Source organism: Falco punctatus, assembly GCF_963210335.1.
Source record: "Falco punctatus genome assembly, chromosome: 12".
Taxonomy (NCBI): domain Eukaryota; kingdom Metazoa; phylum Chordata; class Aves; order Falconiformes; family Falconidae; genus Falco; species Falco punctatus.
Window position 1 is genome coordinate 11,133,612 of NC_137592.1, and position 22,346 is coordinate 11,155,957.

The following is a 22,346-nucleotide window of genomic DNA, read 5'->3' on the forward strand; positions in this document are numbered from 1 at the left end:
AAAGTGAACACACCAAGAAACAACTGAATGAAACAGCCCAAGAGGAAGTTGCCTGGAAAGACCGTTTTCTTGCCCGGTTATTCTGTTTGTTGTGACAACTTGCATTTCCCTGGAACACGTCCAGATTACAAGGTATGCAGCTGACTTTATTACACATGACAGAAAAACACCATGAAAAATAACTCATCTAAAAGCCTTTGGCCTTTATCTGTTGTTCTTTTCATTTCCATTTTTTTTGTATGAGATTCCCTGCCTTTGAGGGTTAGCCAGTGCCTAAAGGGACAGTGAACCACGGGGCTACAGGGAGTACAGGGAACAAAGGGAGGAAAAGTAAGGGGCTGCTCTTAGAAAGAAAAGTAAAGAGCACCTGTCCAAACTAAACCTTAAAAACCTTTTTTTTTCTAGGTACAAAAATAGTATGTAAAGATTTTATCATGTCTGTGATAACCCCCAACCTTTCTTTGAAGTACCCACATGCTTTAAATGCCACCTAGCTACAAAATTCTTCTTAAAATTGTCCCCACTTTTCCTTTTAGCAGCTTCGCCCACGAGGAAGGCTAACTCCATTTTTGGGTGGGTTGCATAGGTACCCTAAGCTGTGGGGCAGACACCCAGGGTCCCACGCTGTAGTTCCTCTGTACATGCCTCATAGCCCCTTCTCCCAGCCAGTCCAGATATATCCTTACCCTGACATACTTTGCCTTGGGCATAACCTCTGTTCAGCCCCCAGCAACATCCTTTTCATGACAGTTTTGCGCCCTGTTTGTTTTTTCCACGCTGCTTGTAGTCAGCATAGCGATACCTCCGTCAAGGCAACTGCTGGTGAATGCAAAACCACCACAGGATAGAAAAACACTCTTCTAAAACCTTTGGTGGTAACTGCAGTGCTTTCTGTCAAGCTGCTGAGCTCAGCTTTTCTATCTGTCTCTGCTGCTTCTTCCTTCCTTGTCTTGCTTCACGTCTTCAGGAAGGGGGCAAGTATCCCATAGAGCACTGTGGTGGCCGGGCTCTCCCAAGTCTTCCCCCACCATGTAGCAGGTGGCTTGTGCTGAAAGGGCAAGGTTAGTCTGGAAAGGTGAAGGGTGCCAAGGGAAACTGCATAACACAATGTTATGTGTGAAGTCAAGGAAATCTGTTAAGCCTGGGAAGGTGAGTCTTCATGTGAAGATGAGACATTACCTGATTTAAATTTCTTATGTTCGTTCATAAAGTTGTCTCCAAGAAGTGAAATCCCCTACAATGTCATTTGCATGCTATTGGTATATGATATGCTTCATCAAACTGGGCTTTTATTCTAAATAGATGGACTTTTAGTAGGAATAAAAAGTAGATGCTTTTACTTCTGCAATGTTTTGCTTCTGGGGATGGTTCATTCATAAAATATGACCAGTTTCATCACTGGCCATCATTTGCCTTTTGTACCAAAATGCATGGTGGGATGATGCAGAAGACTTCTTAGAAATGTAGGCAAATTGAATTTTCCATCTCCCTCAAATGAGGTTTCTGGTGAGGCTGGGCAAGTCCTGCCTAGGGAAGAAGAGAGGCAGGCAGGAAGGAGAGAGCTGGGATGTTTTTTGAAATGTCTGGTCACTAGATTGAGGTCCTGGTTATTACAAAATGAGAGCTTGAAACCCTGAAGCTTCCTGCCTAATGGGGAATGCCTTCATGGTCTATGTGCCTGCAAATAAATTTGGTTAAATTTCCTTCCATCTGTGTGCTCCAAATGACTGACTGTAATTTGAAAGTGTCAGAGCTCACCAGAGAAATAAAATTGTGGAGGGAAGTTAGTGCCGTGACCGTCCAGCTGAATCTGCAAAGCAGTACGGGAGCTACAGGCGCTGAGGCAACAGACTTTCATGTAGCTGCCAGCTCTGTAAGTGGACATACGGAGCTGTGCCAAGGAGTGCACCAGGCTTTACTGCGGTCCCTGGCTCAGCCTCCTGCTGCAGGAGGGCTGCAGCACTGGGGACCAGATGCGAGTCAGAATGGACTCGGCTGTAGCCAAACTGTCCTGCAGCAGCAGGCACCATCCCTCATGCCCCCGCTCTCCTCCAGCACTAGCAGCAGCGCTTCCAGTGCCCTGGCAGGAGCTATGCATATCTTTATGCCCGTGACAGTCTGTTGCCTCAGGCAACTGCCAGTTTATGTGTCTCATATATATATGTGTGTGTGTGTTTGTGTGTATGTGTCTGTTAGTGTTATTTAAAATATGAAATGATATTAAACTAAACCTGAATGAACTAACAAAATTTCAATCAATGGTCAACTCTAGCAAGGCTTTTCACCTCTACACTGCTGTGTAATGAACTTACTTCATCCACACATGATTGAATTTGCCCTCTAACTATTTTCAAAGCAACACAAAATTCAAACCAGTCCTTTTTATTATTATTATTTCTGGGTATCATCAGTAACATGCAAAAATGCTAATGACTATGTAGAGGCTTTATTTTTTCCTCCTCGGGTTAGTGAAGGTTAGACATGGAAATAAATTTTAGACACCCTAAAGTACAATTACAGCTGTTCAGCATGTATACCTGATTCTTCTCGTCTCTGCACTTCCTCAGAATTTATCATGCATTGTTTGATTGATCATCTGCGTGGTCACTTGCTTTTTCTAGGGCAGTATTAGAAACAGAAGGGTACTAAGATGCCAAACACTTGTGCTAACAGTTTGTGTTTGTAGTGGAAACTGCTCTGGTACTTTTTCTGACTGTAGTTTTCCTCACAATAATTAAAAAATAATAATACAAACATAAGACAAGTTAAAACCAAAATCTCACAATTAAGCATCCCAGAGCTTAAGAAATGACCAGGGTGAAAGCCATAGAGCCAGTGTGTTATTTATAGAGGCATATTAGTCTTGGCTAATTCTAAATGAAAACCAAAGTACCAGAGCAAAAGAAAGCAACAGAAACTTTAAACATCAGAAAGCATGATCCCAGCTAGCCAGCACTGGCAAGGAAAACTCTTGAGGAAAAAACTGGAATCTTTTAGCAAATAGTTAAAGATGATGCTAAGGGAAGCACAGTGCTAAAAATCAAATAATCCTTGAAAAATAGGTGACCTTAAACACTTCTGTGAAATGTTCTGTTGCTTTCATCTGCCATTCACCTGTTTACATTTAGTTCTTATAATGTTAATTTCCTACAGAAAGAAAACTGAAGTTAGTCGATATTGTATTTAATTCACAGTATTGATTATTATACTAGATAACATCTCTTTAATCAACATGTCATGTGTATTTGGCTGGCTCATGTAATAATCTATTTCCTATTGTTTTGGAGACTGGTGGCTCCTCTGGAAGTGACATCTGCTAGAAGCTCCTCTCTGCAATTTTGTTCCTCTTGTGAGTTCTGACACCTCCACAGTGCAGTCAATCATTTGGAGCACACAGATGGAGGAACTTAATCAGTCCGATTTCAGGTATTATTGTCCATAATATGGAACCCATCAGGTTAAGAAAAAAACCCAACAGGATTTCAGTGTCTTTTTGTGCCATAGTGAAGTCTGTAATTTAGTGACCAACCATCCACAGAATCATTGGGTCATTGAATTATATAAAAGTTTAGGCCTGAAAAAGAGGTTTAAAGTTTTAGCATTCTCTCAAAGCAGGTTTAGCATCCAAGTATGATCAGGGGGCTCACGGCCTTGGCTGGACTCTCAGCCATCCTCCCATGACTGGATATCTGTGATAAGAAGGAAGGAGCATGGGCTTTAATGGAGGAACAGCTGCTGCACCACCTTTTAAGCCCCATTTGCTTTGCTTTTCAAACACAAATTTGGGACTTTCACAAGTCCAAACCTGCTCTTGCATCCACAGCTCCCAGAAGCATACACAAGCAGTGTATCTGTTCATCTTTGAACACACCAAGGTATAAAACCATATTCTTGAAGACCTGCATTAGAGATAGGACAGGCCTGGCTACTGCTGTACCTGCCAAGGTGGATTCTCCATTTCAAACATGATTCTTACTGCAGCAGGTGATGGGGCTTCCTGTCATGTACAGGGTCTGCCTTGTACTGCAAGACAACATGTAGTTGTAGACAACTGGACGGATGCTACTGCACTGATGTAGCCCACATGAACAGAGGCTAAGAAATGCCTGAAGGCTTGGCCTTTCCCCAGCTTTTTTTCATAAAAGAAGAAATGTAGCAAGGAAACAGCCTCAAGTTGTGCCAGTGGAAGTTGAGATTGGATATTAGGGAAAACGTCTTCACTGAAAGGGCCATCAAGTGTTGGAACAGGCTGCCCAGGGGAGTGGTTGAGTCACCACCTCTGGAGGTATTTAGAAGATGGGTAGACGTGGTGCTTGGGGACATGTTTTAGTGGTGGACTTGGCAGTGCTAGGTTAATGGTTGGACTCAATGATCTTAAAGATCCTTCTAATGTAAATTACTCTTATGTTTCTATGATTAAACAGCAGATTCCAAGATGAGAAAAGCTGGAGTGTGTGAAGCTGTACTCTCACCTTCAGCCAGTCCATAGTCAGAAATAACGTAGGAACATTCTGGAAGGGCTTGTCATGTAGACTTACTGCCTAGCAAACAGTCCACCGCTGCATGTAAAATGTCCTTTTCCTGCTCAAAACAATTTTTACTTTCCCCTCTCCTCCAGTTTTGGCCCATTTTACAGTTCTGTTTACACTCAACTTTCCCTAGTGAAGTAGGAAAAGAAAAAATCCGTAATTATTCCTGTCTTTCATGCAGCATGTTCTTGATGCAGTTCATGATTGGGCAAAGGTATAGTAAGATGCTTACACATCATCTCAGGAACTGGGGTCTAGGCCTAGGATACTATGCCCCCTAAGTTTGCTTGCTGTTTTCCTTGCCTAGCAGCTCAGTCTGTTATCTGCTCCAACAACCAGTTTATATCTTTGTCCAGTCAACTGCTGTAAGGTATGAAAACTCCAGGGGATGTCTTTGTTACTTGGCACTCAGATAATGGAAACTGCCTTCTGCTCAGAGCCCTATCCTTCCTGGAGTCACAGTTTTCAAATGTGTTTGGACTTCACGTTGTATTATCAGCACCTCACTGCTAAAAGCGATTGTTTAAGAATATCACCTGAGTTTACCAGCATGTTAACATTCTGGTAATTCTGTCATCCATTTCTATTCCAACAATATAATTCTGATTTGTGGTGTTTTTTTGGGTTTTTTTTTGTTCCTTTCATATTGCCTTCAGAATATCCTATAAAGACAGCCATCTGTCAGAAATTCCAAGGACAGGTCCTCTAAGCATATAATCAATCTTCCTTCTTATCTAGAAGTAAGGCTTGTCTTTTTAAAATCCCTTAAATTAGTGATCTTGCTTATTTTTACATATGAAAAATCAGGAAAAAACTTCCAACTAAATTGCATTTAGCAATAGGTTACTATGTCAAACAGGGCACAGCCCACAAAAATATTTAATTGCAAACTAGTTGTCTTATTTCAGTTCTCCAAGTTAGCGCTCTGAGTTAGTGATTTTAGAAGAACAGATGATTTTATTCATATGTGCATAGGAAGATGCACTTCACTTTTATTTCACTAGATCAGCTAAAATCTTGTCCAGACAGGGTCCAAATCTGGAAGCTTTTACAAAGCTGTGTTTATGAGGACCGCATACTACTACCTTGCAATGTAGCACAGGACAAGCCCAAATCTAGCTGAGTAGAGATAGACTTCACCTAAAGCTAGAATATCTGCCAAGGGCTTTTCTCGGTTTTGCTGTTGAAGCAAATTCCTTAGACTTCAAAAAAAAAAAAAAAAGAGAGAGAAACTGTGTTAGAAATAGGGACCAGAAGTAAGGGCCCCAGAAGGCTGCCTGTTTTACTCTCTGCCTGCAACTCTTGCATTGATGTCTGTCCAGAAATTCAGTGTTGACAAGACTGGAGAAAGCCTCAGCCCAGCCTTGGGCAGCTATATTTTCAGCCTGCTAGGTAGGAACAGTTGTGGCAGCGGGGTCTATTAACCTGTTAAACTGGGAAGATCAAGTCTCCCATGTCGCTGAATGTTAAAATGGCCATATGTTAAAGTGTGCACCTCTACTACCTTCTTTCTGAATAAAATATTCCCATGTTTTTTAAATGAAAATGGAAAGATACCTTCCAGGAGGGGTGGGCTCTGACCTTGAGTGGAACAGAAAGTGACTGTGTCTCAGGTATTATGTCCTAGAGAAGAATAAATTTAAATAATACTAGTATTCAACGTTATGTGTTAAATGGCTCTACTGACCTTCCTAGAGAGCTTAAAGGCTTATTCAGCTACCCTCTTGAGAGACCCAGCTCTTCTCATGCACATATAGGATTTATGATTTGGAAGCTTGGATTCAAGTCCAGGGAACAGACCCTGAGAAACCTATAACCTCTCTGTTCAGATACATTGCATTATCTACCGGGTCTTTCAGATCTCTCTGGGAACTTAGTTTTTCTTGAGATCTATTTCCATTCTTCATTATATTTATTACTGAAGGGTTGGACTGTCATTTTATCACCTGCATCATTTACCTGTGCAGTATTGGCTGCATCTAACATATGTAGTAATGTCTTTGCAACATGGTCTTTTCAGCCTAAAACCAGAATTATAGTTTTGGTTCCTAACATCAGAAGCTATTTTGAGAACAGTTAACAGCCTCATAGTTGACACAGCATGCTGACCTAATTAAATCTCAAAAAAAAAAAAAAAAATCATACTGCAGTTAGGATCTTTAAAAAGATGCCACATTGTTCTCTTCTTCTTTCCAGACTATTCATGCCAACCCTGTGTATTGCTCCCTGCTGCAGTAAATGGAAGTCTTGCAAAATAAAACCAGGAGCACTTTGTAAATTCCTTCCCCTTTTGCTCAATATCTAGCTAGAACTTTCCCAACAAGTTTATCTACTTCTGCAATACACCACACAGGTAGTATCAATGAAAATAGGCTCCCCAGCCATGTCCTTATCAGTCTGTTGTTTTCTTCCTAGCTGTGATTATTTCACCAAAATCAGCCTTTTCTGATAACTTTTGTTAATAGACAATAAGAGCAGTGATTTAATTTACTGATTATTCTACTTTGGCTTTTTAAACAGCCCCAGTATGTTCACAGTGAGAATATTTTTTATAGATAGGAGTAGATGAGGGAGAACAGTAGTGTCACAGCTTAACGTAAATGAGTTTATTAGGTTTATGTGGTTACCGGCACCGGGAGGAAATGGCTTTACTTAGGAAACAAGCTATATAATATAAGATAAAGTGTTTCATCAAGAATGAATGCTATTATTCAGCTATTATTGCTGAATAATGACTCAGCAAGCCTAAAATTGGTCAACTGGGGAGCTTGGGGAGTTTCAGCCATTCATCCTAGTTTGCCTGGCTGAAGATAGCTGGTTTGTTTTGACATCAGTGTCTTACAGTGTGCAATGTCTCTGAACATCAGTAATGTAAAATTTCACATTTTTCTTTTCCTATCCTCCTTTTTTTTATCCCAGCAAAACTTTCCAACCATCACTCAAAGCTAAAAAAAAAAAAAAAGCCAACCACTGTACCTTAATTCCCTGTTGTATTTTCTGCTTCTAGCTGAAAAGCTATCTTAACTTCAAGCTGTAAGTGGGTGAAACCAAGAATCATGGGAAGTCTCACCAAAATTAAGTTGTTTGGGTACGGGAGGGAGGAGTGTTAAAACCTCGGGGCACGAGTTGATGCAGGAAGCTGCCAACAGGTCTTCCTGCAAACACGCTGATGGCACCCTGCAGGGGTGAAAAAGATCTCAGTCCCCCATGCTGGAGATTTCCCCCTCCAGCCAGATTTGCTTCACTACAAAAATGAAAGGACAGGTGATACTTTCGTTTTGTAGATGAGGGGGAAATGGGGTCAGTTACTTCTCTCGTTGCAAGAAAACAGAAAAAGCAGAAGGATGAAGCGGGTTTGTTTCTAGCTGAGTGAAAGCAGGCATTCAGTTTCTGTTTTGCCTTGCATCTCAGAAAGTTCTAATAGCAAGGAAGGGCTGTAAGAAGCTGAATCTTCAGTAACAGCTGAGTAACATCTCACTGCTGATGCTTATAGCAGGATTTCTATGGAGCTGGGCTGTGGTAAAACTCATACGTTAATTTTAAGTTCCTTTTTGAAGTTCTATGCAGCTACTTTGGGGTAGTGGGATGTGATATTGGGACTCATGTCTTTGAAGTGTAATGCCTCATCTAGCAGCTTCTTAAGACAGTGAGCAGAAGGCAGCTGAACCCTTGCATGACAGTTGTTAGACACCAAGAGGATAGGTGTTTTCCAAGCTAGCTACGTGGTAATATGTTTTAGATATGTTCTTTCAGGGCTGTTCTACAATGACACTCTGTCCTCTAGATAAGTCCCACTCAAGCCTGCCTTCCTTCTGTAAACAGGCAGTACTGCTAAAGGCTTCTTGGTTTTGTTTTGTTTTTCAGAAATAAGGAAGAAAAACATTCTTTGAGTCTTTAACTGGATTGTTTGGTACCAACAGCTGGAGCTAAGTGTCACTGGTCAGTCCGCTGTCATAAATACAAGGTCAAAGTGGTATCTGAAACTGTTGATGTGAGTGATCCAAAATGGCCTTCTTTAAGAAAGAATGGAAAACATATGTCAAACATATCCTTTCCAGTCTATTCTGTACTATCCTTGCAACAAGACTTCATGGGTGTGATGTCATGGGCAGCAATGAATGACAAAAGTCAGCAGAAATAACCCTTCATTCTGATGTTTTCTGACATTTTCTATTTAGATAACTGCCAATATTAATGTAATTCTCATTTTCTATCCAGAAACTTGAATGAAAAATTTCTAACATATCTGATTGTATACTATGTTAGACTTATCAGTTGTTTCAAAAAGACTGTCACATTCCACTTTTTTAAAGTGAAAAAAAAAATCACCAGCAAGAGTTGGCTTTCTGGTCCAGGAGTCAGTGTTATTCAATTAAATGTGTTGGCATTTCTCTATACATCTTTTCTTGAACAGCAGTCACAATTAATAAGTCCATCAACTTTCACTGCCGCTCTTCAACTCAATTTGTAGTTGCCAGGTGCTTTTTGGAAATATGGGAAGATTGGCTGAAATTCTAGAAAACTCCATCTGGACTTTTTTTTTGTTCCACAGAAGCAGTGATACATAATCTGTTATCAACATGTCAGCCACTGCTAACCAAATATGATCACCCGAGGCTGTGAAGCACCCACAGCCTTTCTGGTTTAGCACAAGAGGAAAAGCCTGACTCTGAACTTAAAACAACCTAGCGTATCATGCTGCTCATCACAACCAAAAGCAGGTTTTTTAAATGCTATCGTTTTGTACCACAAACCTTGCAGCAAGGGGAAATGCATTATCTCATCTCCAGTAATAGTTTATAATGACAGCAAAGTTTTTTAAATGTGATCTGTCTTCTGTTGCACAAATAGGGAGAGGAAGTGCCAGGTTTTATAAAATAGCTTAACCCTATGTTTACACCATATAACGTATTTAGCTGGCAGGAACAGATTCTCCAGCTCCACAAACAGCATGCTTCTGCTCCCAACAGATAAGAAAATGGTATGTACAATGCATTGATTTTCCTTCTAGTACAACACAATAACGATGCTAAAGTTGTAAATCTGACATTAGCAGATATTTAGAATGGATATGGATGAAGTGTGCAGTATTTTATATTTAGCGGGGAAATTACAAGAAGGCTTTGTATATTATTTCCTACACACACACACCTGCTTTTTTTTTTTTTAATCTTTTTGTCCTTTATACTTAGTTTCTGGTTTTTTCTCTTTCATCCACAAGGCTTAGTTCTATTTGAATTATTTTTGGATATTGTCCCAGATGCCACAGGTTGCTGTGGTAATTTATAAATAATATAAATCCAGTAACCATAAAATTGGGTTCCATGTTTCAAATTGTTTTCTGTGACCTTCTTCTCTGTCGTGACCCTTTTTCATAAGCAGTGGTTTGCATCACCAATTCCACCTGTTCTTTCAGGAGATTGACTATTCCTGTTTTGTGCTGGTAAGAAAAAAGTAGAAGCAACAAGTAATGTGTCTTGCTTCATGTATATTGAAATGATCTGGGTAATGTGATATCATAACTAATAGCAATAACCTTAGCAGTTTTCCACAATAGTCTATCCAATAATTTGCTATTAATATTGTGAATTGTTCTTCCTGGCTATGTTTACTTGATATGTCTAATGGTTTTGCCCTCATAATTCTCCCTGCCTCAGTTAAGCTAATAGCTATGACCCTTTCCTGTTAGCCTGTTGCTGCTCTTCATCATAAAACAAATTTGCTGGCACTATGTAAAGTACAGTACTCAGTTCTTGCAGTCCAATTTTGACCCAGTGAAAGAAGAATTTTTTCACCTCAGAGGTGCTTATGGACAACAGAAAAAAGGCCTTTGGTCAAGGACTTCTGATCTTTGAATGTGTTACAAGCCACTTTACTGGACAGTGCATACATACTGACAGTGCATATGGTACTGGGATATAGCACTACCTTTAGCTCTTCAATAAGAAAAATTTCTGATCTCTTCTGGACTGAGACAGACACCTTATGGGTGGGCTTGGAACTATGCCAATCACTTTCATATGTATGAAACCCATTTATATGGATGGGAGGGAAAATATACCTCAGTTAATCAAAGCTCTTCAACTTATTGTTCAAGAATTCGGCATTTATTTACAACTGTCATGGCACCTTGTCAGAGTGTTATTTACTGCCTTTGCTACCAGTTCAGACAGAAGGCATTGCCAAAATTAGTTTTCTTCCAAGATTTCAGTTCTTTGATTTTGATACAGCTGTGATCTTGCCTTGGCAGTATTTTGCACTTTCCTGATAGCCCCAGTGAAGTGATCTATTAAACCAGCATTACCAATTTCAAAATGTCTTTGCCACCTAGGTAACTGTGTCGACTGAGGTCTGATGGTAGTATCATTTCATCAGCTGGTTCATAAACGAGGACTCTGAAAGCCGGCATGTAGCTGTTAGAACAGTAATAATCACTTTTGACCAATTTCTAGAGAGAACTATGTCAGATAGTCAGACTGACATAGTCTATATCAGATATCTAAGCTCCAAGGCCCCCCTTACAACCTCTCGCCAAACTTCAAGTGTGACAGAAACATGGAGGTTAATAACAGTGACTTCTTTACAGCAAAGAAACATGACTCCTTGTTTAGAAGTAGAAAGCATTAAGCTGTTGTAACTTTGTTCTAAACGCTTGTTTGAAACTCTCAGAGAAACTGCACTTTCCTAATTTCTTTCCTCATCCGTGCTTTTGTATCTCCTAACAGATCCTCTTTGTAAATACTTGTGTGGTCAATTCCAATTCCTCTTTTCAGCAGAGTAACTTAAAGACTTTCATTGTCCTGCCTGAAAAACATCGGTCCCAGCAGACATCTAAATCGCATCAGGCAGCATGTAAACTTTGTCTCCTACTCATCAATCTTACCAGCTTCTTCTGTGAAAGCACAAAGTAAAGTGGCTGTGAATAATAGAGGATGCACATATTTTGGAATGCCTTCTTGGCATTTGTTCTTGGCATGTCAACGTAGTCAAATCAGCTGGCAAAAACACTGGAACACCTCCTCTCTTTGATAAAAGAACTAGTTACTTTAAAGAAACATCTATCATGAAAAACAAGAGGCCAAAAGAATTTGAAAAAATAGAGGATGTTAACCCTAACAAATAGGTAATAAGGCATGGCCTTTGGAGAAGGAATAAACTCCATAAATACACCAAGTTAAGAAATAACAAGATAATATCAAGGAGAACCAAATGGTTGATGGGACCAAACAGAAAATTACTTGAAATATGTGTGAAATATCCTAATTAACATACTAAAACATCACCCTCGAGCAAAGAAAGCCCCCTACTAACAAAGCCCCTTCCCCACAGAACATGCTGTGAAAAGAAATAATACTGTACCTCTAAAAGGAGATGAGGCTCATAAGAACCAATCAGAATTGTGACCAAATGTAATTAAAAACAATTGTTTGAGGTGTATAAAATGTTTTAACGTGTGTTAAGAGGCACACTAGCTTTGTGGATTTGCCACCTAACATCCATTTCTGCATAGACATGTGACAAACAACTGTCTCGGCTCTGCGTGGATCGGCTCTTGCACACTAGGTGAAGAACCCAGATCTGGGATAACACCTTCAGTGGGCAAATCCGTACAGAGGCTAATGACACCCAGAAGGCCCATCCTCTGGATACTGTCATCGGTTGTGTCATTTCCAGATGGACATTCAGTTCTTGGCTGACAGGTTTGTTGGTGTTCCATGGAGATGTGTTTCTGGGGCATGAGCAGGCTGGCCTTATGAGGAACAAAACAAATGTCCAGGCTGCTTATTGAGACAAATCCTTCTGTTGTAATACTTAGCTGGATGGATCCAGCTTACTCAGAGTGGCAGAAGGGCAAGGATCACATTAAAACTGTAATTGTTCTGTCTCTGTTCCTGATCTGGTATAAAGATGCAGTCTAGATGGGTACAACTCAGTCAGGCAAGGTAGCATGTGCCTGCTATTTCTGAAGTTATATTTTATGCCAGGGACTATTATTTTCTCTGTCTTGCCTGCTTCATGGTTTGTGGTTATAAAATCCTCCATAAATTATGCACTTCTCTTAATTTCTCTGGACACTGCCTCAATAACCAGTCTCACCCCAACTGTATTTTATAAACAACTTCACCAGGTTAATCTCTGTTGCCTGCTCCACAAGCCACAATTACTGATAGCTACAGTCTCGGTGGTTTTGAACTACTCTCCATGGTAAAACTGTTCAGGAATATGCCTCTGCTTTAAAGCAATGTTAATATGTTTCTTTCCTATATGCACAATTTCAAGTTAGCTGTCTTAAGGATATTTGACTAACAAAACTAAAACAAGAAAATTGCACTAAATATTAAACACAGAAAAGTGCAGTGTTTTGGAAGTCCTGCCTTCTGGAATGAATGATATTAAACAAATTAAAGCGAAAATTCAATTTGTATTAAGTTAAGGAATGAAATTCATAGTGAATTAATCATGGGAGTCAATTGGTCAGGCATTGGAAATGCTAGAAAATCACACCAAACACTATAAAGGCTGAAAAGTTCTTTTCAACAATCAAATAATTTGAGTTATTTGCCTGCAAATAAAGTTTTAATAATGACACTAATGTTTGGATATATTTGTGTAAAATAAGTAGTGGCTACTTATAATCCAACCAAAATTTGTATTCTTGCTTAATTAATCGTGTGTGTGTGTGTGTGTTTAACCATAGTTGTGGCACTTCAGTGAATTTGTGATTTATTAAAAATAACTTGAGATTAATAAATGACAGCTCTTACTGTAATGAAGTTCTTCCCAGCATCAGTATTAGCTTCAAAACTTTACGTAGTTAAAAGTAGAGTGAATGTAAGTAGGTACACATAGCTGCTGGAGTACATTGCTAGATTTATTTTGGTGATAGCCACTGCAAATACGGCAGTACCGGAGTAGTAGAGCCTTTTGGGGGGAGGCTTTTAGTGCAAAATTATTATTCTAAGCCCCAGAAACTTTTGAGGCTAATTCTTGTATAGCAATAATTAGAACCCCAGCATCTTTTACTGATAGTGCAAAGGTATCTGACAGCTTCTTACCATGTATAACCTAAGAATAATGAGTCCAATAGGGTTAACCATAGTCATCTCTGCCAATTTGCCAAGGAAAACAGCTAAAATTGAAAGGTTCTTTCTGGTCAAAGCTCATGTTTGCTGATGAGTTTTCTACCTACTTAAGAGTGTGTTGTTTACTAAAAGAAGGTGTGTTGTGCTAGACTTCTATGTTTGAAGACTTTTGTTGTTTGCACCATACATGACAGCTTCCCACAAGAAACTCTGCTGAGTTTTATGTAGTTCCTCTGTGTGACTTGTAATGCATCCTTTAAGAAAAAAACATCTCTTTTGAAATTTACATCTCTAAAACGTGCTTGTAGTCATAAGGCAACAACTTCTGCCTCCTTATTAGCTGACTTTAACACTGTATAGTTATTTATGGAATAGATTGAAAGTATAAATGCTTCTTCATTAATCTATGACTTAGGTTTAATCAGTGCTGAGATTTGGGGTTTGGGGACCATTAAGGCAGTTCTACCATTTACCCTGCTCTGTGTCATCACTACCAGTTAAACATAACTTTGTAAATGAACAGTATTCTTGCCATCTATTAATTGCCTCCTGGGATGGAAATGCCTTTTAGCTTCATTCAGTGTAGCTTTTTGTATGCAGATTTCTCAACCATTAATCACTACACTCAGGACTCACAATCTTTCAGCATTAGACTTATGGCTGCAGGATAGGAATTGTTTTTTGGCTGGTTTGGGGTTTTTTTTCTGTTTGCTGTTTTGTGGGTTTTTGCGTGTGTGTGTGTGTGTGTGCGTGTGCCACATTTTGATAGGGAATTAGGAGAAACATATGTGCATTGAACTCTAACCACCAAATCCCCTCTGTTCTGGACAGATAATACTAGTGTCAGTGGTTAAAGACAACATTTCCATACTTTGAGTAAAAGGTTTTTACAAATATTTTGGAGAAGAGAAGAAAAAAGACATCCAATGATTTTTTAAGTTATCTTTCCTAAACATGACTTGCCAAAGTCTTATGCTAAATAAAGTAATATTAAAAATGAGGTAGAACTATTTTGATTTCATAAATGCACAGATAATTGTAAGTTGTTTGGAAAAAGGACACTTAATTCAGTGAACTTATTTAAAGGAAAAATAGAAGGAGCTCTGTGATCTTCATGTATTTTTTAGATCTGCTAAATCTTTTCACTACCCAATTATACTGACCATAAAAGTGAGAGTAAAAAATATTAACAATAATAATAATTTGCATATTAAATTTATTTGTTAAAAATGTTAGTGTACTTTTTGAGATCTTGGAGGCTATATGATACAAGTTGCTAAGAAGTGTCCTTGAGGAGCAATAATTTCTTGTGTCTAGACTGGCAGTTTTTACACCACCTCCTTTTAAGCTTCCTCTTTCACTCCCTCAAATCTTTGCACAGCGGTTGCTTCTTACCAGCCCACCCCAGCAATCATAGGTCACCCTGTGAGGAGCACAATATGTAGCTACTGTAGTTACTTTGCATCCTCTGAACAGCCCTGGAAATTTTGCACTTTTTAAGAGAATGAGTGACTATATTTCAGGATTTAGGTGCTAAGGCATGGAGACTTAGCTAATTGCCCCAAATAGTAGAAATATCAAGTAGCAGGGGTGGGAATTAGTAACATACCTTGAGGTTCAGTGCAGTAATTTGAATTCTGAGATGTGGCATTCCCATTGGGCCAGAACAAATGACATAAGGTAGTGAGACAGCCTTCTGTCTTAAACTATTGTTTCATTTCCTAGTTAAATGAACTGAGGTTTGGTCTTTTCATTTCAGCAAGGCAAACAGGCTGAGAGATGGTGGTTTTGACCATTTTGAACTTCTGTGGACTGTCCTCCATAGAAGGACACTCACTAAAGGCATAAAGTTTTGTGTGATAACCTTTAAAATTAATTTTAAAACTGCAAAATGCTATCGTGCCTCTGTGCTGCGTAAAAGGCTACTGCTAAATTCTATAGAAGCATAGGAGGTGAGTTAGAAATGCATAGCTGTTTTTCATGATTCTGTTTTGTTACTTGGTACTGTTTAGTAAGAGATTATAGAAAAACCTCAGTTATGGAGCTTTAAAAGGAGAACATAATCCCTTTGTGTTTGCACTTAAGATAACTTTGAATTGGAGCTTTGTGAGAGTACAGATCTAACATGCACAGTTTGTGCAGATGTCTTCATACATTTTGTGAACTGTAGAAAAGACCTAGTTACGTGCTCAAGATAGAAGATAAAGCATTCAGTGCTTCACCGCAGCTAGAGAAACTACTGTGCAATTGGCTTGGCTAGAAATTCTTACCACTACTAAGTAATCATTGTAGGAGGCTATTTCCCTACACACGGTTTTCCTCTAAAATTAGAGAAGGTAGACCAATATAAGCAATTTGCTTTTCTTATTAGTTTGGAGGTTTAAGCAGCTTTCCTGAGCAGAAACACCCCTGGAATACAGTACAAAGCTGCTAAAGGAGATATTATCTCTTTCATAATGTATGTAACAAACACAAGCAAAATTCTGGTGAGTGGAAGGGAACTGTGGAGAAAAGTGTGATAGAAACATGAGTAGACTGCAACAAGGACAGCATAGAAAACCCTGTACAGGGCCACTAGTTGCAACCGCTTTCACTTGACGATTTATGGGAATAGTACTAATGCACACAGCCTCTCAGAAAAAAAGATTTTTCCCTGTCTTAGGATTTCAGTCATTCTCCCAGAGCCTGGGCTTCTCATCTTTTTGGGATCACTGTCTCCTGTCATCCTGTCTCTGAAAAATTATGACTGAGTCAGTTTCACCTGCTGTGCACAAGCATAGCTACCCATAATGAAGCACCAACTTCAGCAAACACCTTTTGAAATTCTTCTTTTTAAAGATGGGGCTCTTTTCTTGTAAAAGAGGTCCATTAAAATAGTAAGAAGCTCCTTGATGTGTTCTTCACCAAAGAAATATGTGACACGTCATAGGCAATGTTCTGTAACTACCTTACTTTTTTTTTCTTCTAACGTTTCTTTTGCTTTTATTGTTTCCCCATGTATATGTATCTGTTTGAGATGACAGGCTTAGATCTAAATGTATAGTAGTCATTTTAGAAATTAAAAAAAAAAAAAAAAAAGAAAGAAAATGCCCTTGGCATCATGGAATAGTTTTATGCTCCTTGGGAAGTGCATAACACTCAGCATGGAGAAATAAGGTGTTTCAGTCTTTACTAGTTACAGTTGACTCCATGATGGAGAAACGAGTAAGAGATCTCTGCTGATTCTGTGGAACAAGCCAGGGGCAAGAGTAGACAGAGAAGTAAAACCTGAATTTTTCTGGCAGTGTGACTCTGTGTGTGTGTGTCACTAGTCTGGCTTTCCAGCTGAGATCTCCTGAGGATGCAAAGCTCGGTAATGACTTCCTGAACCCTGCAGCAGACACCTCTGTTGCCACTTCTGCTTGGCATCGTCCAGAGGCCAGCATACGGCCTGGCAGAGAGGGAACTAAACTGTTGCCTCACTCACCTGCATTTAGCAGAGTAAATAACACCAACTAGCAAGTTATGAGATGTAAATAGATGAGTAACTGCCTTTGCTGTGAAATGAGGTCTTACTGTGTTAAACAACCATGCTTCAGCCCGTATCACAGAAGAGGCATTCTCATGCTCCTTGTGTAAGCCAGCTTTGATTACTGAGTGCCCGTATGATGTTCAGATGCATATGATGCAGTCCTTACTATCAATATTTACTATCTAATAGTTGTATTGCTACACAGAAGCAAATAGAAACATGTGATAGGTGATTCAGGACAAGTTAGGATAGTAGTAACTAAGGTCAGGAATGAAAGGCAGCATCACTCAGAAATTAAGCTGTTTCCTCTTTTTTTTTTTTTATTTTTGTATGATGTCTAGCAGCCATTACTTACTTTCTTAAAGCCTACAAGTCTGAGTGACATATGCAATACCTATACCAATTAAAGCAATTTCAGAGCATTTTTATGAAGCTGCTTTCCTAACAGAAGTGCACCTGTTGTGTCCTGTTCCTTTCCTCTTCCTGCCTTCAAAATCTAATGGTTTTCTGGGCAGGTTTGGCTGTACTTCAAATTCTGCCCTTGTTTTTCTTGCATGATGACTACCCCTCACAGTTAGATACCTATATAAGCTCAGTTGTATGCTCTTTTTCAGCTCCAGGTGGAGGATCTTAGTGAGCATCATGTAGCTAAATAGCTACTTGGTATTCATTTAGTGACTGACTTCATCTACATTACAGGAATGCACCTGGGAGGTATTTGAAAGCAAAAAAGATGCAAGTGGGGACCAGCTTTTGGTGACTACAGGAATGCAACATTTCTGAGAAGTGACATATCAATTCCAATCCAAATCCAAAAAATAGGTGAAAAGAAATTAGGAGTCATCCAGGTGCAAAGAGAGAGTGGCTTAGGTAACTTTGGAAATTGTGCAACTGCATGATGTGTAAGAGCACAGTTAATGAGAAGAAGTGATGGAACTGTGTGAACTCACAGGCAAAAGCTGCTAGACAACTCAACAGAAGCAGGGAAGGAGTTGTATGAAATTTTCCAGCTCTGGAAAATGCAAGCTTTAAAAAAAGGCTGAGACTCTTCCCTGCCGTGAAACTCCCCATAATAACAACACCCTAAGGTGGGGAGTCAGCTCTCTCTACCGCTCTGTAGTTTAGTGACTGTGATGTCAAATTCGTGAATACAATTTGTGTTGTGAAAACAGACTGGAAACATTAGGTACACTAAAATAAAAGCAAAAGAGAAACAGCAGGGTATTCACTGACTGATCTGCCCCTACCCCATTCTACAGAATTCAAACTCTGTTGTGCGTTACATTTGATGAGATGGAGATGTTCCAGTGGAAACACATCACACATGAACTCTTAGTCAACTCCTCTACTCCTGAAAGAGGTGATTATTTTGGCTGATAACCATTGTATCATCTGTAATCACACAGTCACCATGCAGAGACTCCACTACTTACAACCACTCTCATTTTAGTATCCCAAATAATTTTGAAACCAAATATTATTTTATTTTTCACTCCAGATTAGTTCACTAAAAATAATTAAAAACAGATGTGACTTCTCCTGACCTGGAAAAGCACTCTGCGAAAATTATGAAGCTGATTTCCCACATACATACATCCTGATGTCCTTTAAGTGTTAATGTTGATTAACCACGATGCTGACGGTAAAGCACAAAAGCACAATCCTGCATTGGGCTCCTAGAAGTTGTCCACAGTGAGAAGCCAAATGTAATGTCTGACAATCACATAATAAAGGTCAAATCAGTCTCAAGGAGTCAAATACAATACAAATATGAAATAAGTATAGCAGTCGATGGCTCTTCTGTCAGGACAAGCACATGCTGTTGAGCGAATGAACTTGCATTTCTATTCTGTGGGGAGGCAAGCATGTAGTATAGCTGCAGTCCGCATCTTTGGTACAGATCACAATCTTTCTGCATGCTCCCTTCCTAAAGACATGGTCACAGAGGCAGCCTGTGCTTTGAAGCATACTGTTTTGTTATGGCAATTCCTGAATGGATTTTTTACATGTGCACACAGGCAGTCTTAGATGTGTGGGTTGCGGGGAGTTGTTCTGAATGCTCTCAGTGAGCTTCCAGTACCAGCTCAGTGAGCTTCCAGTACCAGAGATCTACTGCAAGGACACTAGAAATAGTACCAAAGGGATTGTGTGTTGCAGGTTTTGGGAAAACTAATCATTCAGCGTTCTTATTTGCAGCAACATAGTCACTGGCAGCCCAGCAAGCTGTGCAGATCTCTGTTTATTGTGTTTTAAATGGAGCTGGCTTTTGGTGTGTATAACTGGGAAGTTACAGTGATATTAATTAAGTCCCACATGTAGAAGCCAATTTTTAAAGACTGCAACTGTGAACTTAAAAAGATAAAGTCTGGTAGCAGCCCATAAAAGCTCTAAAATTGAGGTTTCTTTCCTTTCTGGAATATGTACCATAATTAGTCCCATAGATCTTTGGTTTTACTAGTGTGATGGCTTTTTATGCTGCAGACTAGATGTTCTAACAGGATGTGTATGTATAAAGATAAATGGCGTTCTATAATAGCACCCCCACAACATATTTGCTAGATTTGTAAGCCGCTGTTCCGTAGACCCACACAGCTTCCTGTGTGCTTTGTGCCAATACTTTTAAAGGCAAGTTATGTTATTTTTTGGCTCTGTGTGTTCCTAATGAATGATTAAATATTAATTACCTCCAGTGCCTGCTGATGGCATGAGATGATCTGACAATTACGAATACTTTCCGTGTTTGCTAACATGCTCAACCAATATTACTCTGAAGAGCAGCGCTGATGTCAGTGGAATAGAGGTAGGCAAAGTGGGAACAAGGTGTCTGTGCATTTTATTAGTGTTTGAAGAAAAAAATCACTACTTGCAGCTTGGGGGAAAGAGTTAAATCATAGCAGCTATGCACACTTTGTTAGCCAGTGCCAGTTTTTCTGGCTGAATTTCAAAGATTCTCTTCAGACTGCCTCTGAGCTGTAGATTTGTAGCTCCCAAGCCTGCTCCTCAGAAGAAGTGGCCCGTATTCACATGGACACTGGCAGGTCCATTCCTGCTGATACTATGGTACAGCATGGCAACTTCATGATCCTTGCAGGATCCTGAGAATGCTGATGCCAGCGTGCAGCAAGAAGGGGACAAGTCTTCTGAGACTTATCTCCAGCTTCCCCACTTGAGAGAAATTGTTAATACTCATCCATCAGCTCCCAACACGTCCAGCTATATCAGCTCTATGTTCCCAGACATAGGTAGACTTAAAAATCCACAGTGCAGCTTCAAAGACCCTTCTGCACCTGTGTTTCCTTCGAACTCAGAAATCTAGACCGTGGATGAGAATTGTTCCCACCAGTTGCTGCATGTTCCCCTACACCAGGACCTGGTGTGGGTAATCATCAAGTCAGAGCTGACAGAATTTTCCCATCAAAACAATGTTAAAAGATGGAAATCAGTTTTCAACCGAGACAAAAAGTTTGAATAAATTTTTCCTGTAAATCTGATGATCTGGAATAGAAAGAGTGAAAAATATTTCAGGTTTTAGAAGTTTTAAAAAAAATATGTTTTATTTTTGATTGTGGTTTTCATTTTTTTTATAGTATTTTTTTATCAGAGAAAGCACTTTCTATATCTTATTCTTTTTCGCCATAAGCAGAAGAATATGGGGAAAAGAAAGGATTATGACCATTTTCCTTTGAAACTTAGAAGATGTCAATGTTGAATGCCACTTCTAAAAATATATAGAATGCTTTTCATACACTTCTTTTCAGCCAGTGCGATTCAGGTTCTCATGTTCCACATGACTATTAATGGATATTAACAAACCAGAACTGTGCTGTATAGTGACTGCCAGATGATGCACTGGGTCCCTGAGGGCTGTGTTAATATTCTTCCCGTTCTGGCTTAAGCCTCACAGTTTTAGGCCTGTTGACCAACAGAAGCAGGGATTATCTTAGCCCACAATAAGGAACCTGTATTTTCTCTCTTGTTTCTTGATTGCAAGCGTGATGGAAATACAGAAGTTTTTTGCTCCTGTGGGAATTGGGGATCAGATTTCTCTGCTGTTTTCTGCTTCCACGGGAGATCTGGGAAAGCAGACATCTGTCTTTAGCAGTCTGGGTAATGCTGCTCCTTTCTCCTCCCCTTGGACTCCTGCACCACAGTCTTAGCAAGACTATTTATTTCCTCTGCCCTCCAGCATCTGTTTTTCAGTCTATCCCTGCAGAAATTTCAAAGGTCTACAATAATTCTAAGACAAAAGGAAAATCACTGGTTCCTGACAAATTTTAGAGCAGAATCTATCACTGAACCAAGAAAAGAGATAGCCAAGCAGGTGTATATTTCATGTAACCAACGCATGCCTCAGATGAGTAACAGTGATTGTGTTCCCTTCCTTTTTCTTTCTCTTTTCCTTTTATTTTTCTTCCTTCCCTCTCTCTCTCTCTGCCCCCCCCTCCCCCCCCCCCCCCCCCCCCTTCATCTGTCAAGACAACTCTCTTGGCTGTTGTTCCACCTGATAGGTAGCAATAATAGAAACCTGATTGACTGTATATGTTAGAGATCATATGTTTGGCTATTTATGGAATTTGGCTGTTTATGAATCCCTGATGGGGAACATTTCACAAACTAGTGAAAATAGTTCTTGTGACCCTTCCACCAAAAACATTGTGATGAACAGATAATCATTTTTAACATTACATGAATCCTGAGACAGAAAAAAATAGCAAAACACTAAGAACAGGAAATAAAATCAGGTACACACGCACAAGCACAAAAGCTACAATAATGAAAATGACAAAGCTAAAATGCACAAACCAGCAAAAATAGATTAAAATAAAAATATTGAAATAACAGTGGATTTTGTTCTTCCTGGTTTGGAATACAGCTTGAGACTATCTGAGGCATACAGTATAGCCCTCTAGCTAGCCTTGCTATGAAAGTCTATACTTGTACGGATTCCCAGAAACTAGGTGTCAATGTACATAAAGCATAGACAAGGTCATATCATTTTCCTTTGGCCACAGTAGAAAACCCAAAAAAGTAGCTACCATGACCAGTGTTAGTTCCACTCTTGAAGATAATAAATTTTGATATTCTGAATCTTTTTCAACCCACAGAAGGCATGATAGGCTTGTATACAACTAATATTACATTATACAAATACTGAGCACTGATTACCCTAGCACCAGCATCCTTAAAAAGGAAAACATAAAAATGGTTAGGGATTTTGAAGCT

General features: G+C 39.4%; 2 long non-coding RNA genes across 4 annotated transcripts in view; one reads left to right on the forward strand and one right to left on the reverse strand.

Moving 5' to 3' along the window:
* Window positions 1-22,346, reverse strand: part of LOC308072295 — a 74,487-nt gene that overhangs the window by 21,665 nt on the left and 30,476 nt on the right. The window lies entirely within an intron of this gene.
* Window positions 4-13,284, forward strand: LOC308072296. 2 transcript variants are annotated; one of them, XR_013931630.1, is made up of 2 exons: window positions 4-8,048; window positions 8,394-13,284. It is a non-coding gene; the product is annotated as an uncharacterized lncRNA (long non-coding RNA). The 2 variants fall into 2 exon arrangements; XR_013931631.1 differs by having other exon boundaries at window positions 4-7,793.